Here is a 2,342-nt window from a genome sequence, read left to right as displayed (position 1 = left end):
GAGAGAGAGAGAGAGAGAGAGAGAGAGAGAGAGAGAGAGAGAGAGAGAAGAGAGAGAGAGGGACCCAAAGTAGTCCTGTGACTTCTGTCCCATGTGCACTGTGACACTGTCTGTCCCCCACTCCACACACAAAAATAAATGTACCAATTCTTAAAACTTGACAGAGAGAGAGAGAGAGAGAGAGAGAGAGAGAGAGAGAGAGAGAGAGAGAAAGGGCAGGACAATGAGGCACAAGGTCACAGAGATACAACACAGGTCCACATGGTTACAAAGTTAAAGGGCCACTGACAGGTGTCATTGAGACTTCTGTCTGTGTGGGTTGTTAACTCTGCTAAACAAAGATCCAGCACACTCTGCCTTGCAAGGAGGGGACACTTGGTGGTGAGACCAAGGTGTCCCAGACATTTGTCCCCACAACTTGTGCTGCAAAATCCACGGCCTGGGTGAGCAGACCCTTGGACTCTTGCACCCCAGTCCCACCCACCCCCCACCCAGGATTTCTTTCAGTCCCTACCTGGCTGGCTGGTTCCTGAGTGTCTGTCTGTGCTGTGGAGGTGGTGGTGACCCGGGGGCAGCCCCTGCAGCCCCTGGGTTATATAGAGGAGCCTACAGGGTGTGACTAGCTAGGAGGGACTGTCCCCAGGGAGGGGCCCCTGAGGGCAGATGAGCTTTCAGCTCGTTGCCCGGGCACCGTGCCCACCCCGGACCCAGGCGCACAGTTTGCCCAGCCCCATGGCCTTGTATGGGCTGCCCCAGGGGCTGACTCGCTCACTGGTTCCCAGACTAAGTGCTGAGTCTAGCTGGCGGGGGACAGCTGGCCCCTTGCCGGGAACATGGAACAGTAATACTTTGGGAGCCCCAGGCACGTATAAGCCCTGGCCCCCAAGCCTGTTACAGTCTGCCCTCAGCCCCCCACAGCCTTGATTGTAGCCAGCACCCTCCCTTAGCTTCATTGCCTGCTGAGCATTAGCTGCTGGGAGAACCATTTTGTTTGTATTTTTGAAATAGGGCCTTACTCTGTAACCAGGGCTAGCCTGAAACCCTATGTAGTCCAGGCTGGCTTCAGACATGTGACAATCCCTCTGCCTCAGTCTCCTGAGTAGGATTACATGTCCGACTTTCGTTATTTAATTGTTTTTGGTTTTTTTTTGAGACAGGGTCTAACTATGCCACCCAGTCTGGCTTTGCACTCATTGCAATCCCCCTGCCTCAGCCTTCCAAGGGTCAAGGTGTGTGTCATTTTCTGCAGTTATAGGTTCAGAACCATGCATGCCAGGTAAGCGCTGTTATTTGGAGTCGTGACTCTAGCCTACAGCATCCGGGGAGCGGATTTCCAGTGAAATCCGAGGGTCCCCAAGCCCAGGAAGGATACAGGAGACAGAGAGAGGGGCCTGTAGTCACCCAGCTACAGGAAAGGCAGTGACCGCAGCTGAAGGGTTCTCCCTGAAGCCCAGCTCTGGTTGCTCCCACCATGGCCTAATAGACAGGGAAAGCTACAGAAGCAGAAAAACCATTCTTGGGAAAACAAACCCCAGGCTGAGGGAAATGGCCGCCCTCAGCCTGCCCCTCACCCTGGATCCACCAGGGACAGGGTTATTTTTAGAGCAAGCTTCTCTTCCATGTGTACGGACCCAGGCACTGGGGTGGAGGGTGGGGGACTCAGGCAGCAGGTGTTGGGGGGGGCAGCCACATGTCCGAGTTAATTATAACCAGGCATCTCGGGTGTCCCCAGGCCTTGCCTCCTTACATGGGCAGCCTAGACCCATAGTGGCTGCTCTCATCCCTGGGGAGAGGGTGGGCTAGGTGGCCCCCAAGCTGTGGAGGGCAGACCAGAGCAGGACACAATATGACAGGAGCCTTTTGCACCTCAGCTGTGACCAAGGACCTCAGCATCCGAGGAGGGGATTCATGGGAAGTGAGATGCACCGTGGAAGTTTCCTCCTCTGCCTGGAAGGTGCCAGGATTGCCCCTGGGGGGAGACCGGCTTCTCCTGTATTGCACCCCAGCTCCCTCTGTTGATTCTGGGGTAGCCAGTATGGCTTCACTCCATTCTCCCCATTTCTGTCCAGGCTGGTGAGGGGAGCCTGCTCTAGGGGGCCAAGAAGGGAAGAAGTGTTTAAGGTGTTCCTGGGATCCAGTCTCTGTCCTGGTACCCGTGCTCCTTGTCAGCGTGTGTCAGCATGGTCAGACAAGCAAAGGCCTCCTCTGGGGCCTTAGAAAGTGATGCCCAAGAAACTAAAGGGAGCTGGGCGTGGTGGCGCACGCCTTTAATCCCAGCACTCAGGAGGCAGAGGCAGGTGGATTTCTGAGTTCGAGGCCAGCCTGGTCTACAGAGTGAGTTC

General features: G+C 55.6%; 1 protein-coding gene across 1 annotated transcript in view; it reads right to left on the bottom strand.

Annotated features, from left to right (window-relative positions):
• Ckm (creatine kinase, M-type) overlaps nt 1–638 on the bottom strand; it is a 10,776-nt gene extending 10,138 nt beyond the window's left edge. Inside the window, exon 1 of the mRNA XM_021219449.2 lies at nt 515–638. The gene's annotated coding sequence lies outside the window, so the exon portion shown is untranslated. The remainder of the gene's footprint in view (nt 1–514) is intronic.
• Nucleotides 639–2,342: the final 1,704 nt, after the last annotated feature.

This window comes from Mus pahari, chromosome 19, assembly GCF_900095145.1.
Source record: "Mus pahari chromosome 19, PAHARI_EIJ_v1.1, whole genome shotgun sequence".
Taxonomy (NCBI): domain Eukaryota; kingdom Metazoa; phylum Chordata; class Mammalia; order Rodentia; family Muridae; genus Mus; species Mus pahari.
This window is presented reverse-complemented; position numbering and strand designations above follow the sequence as displayed.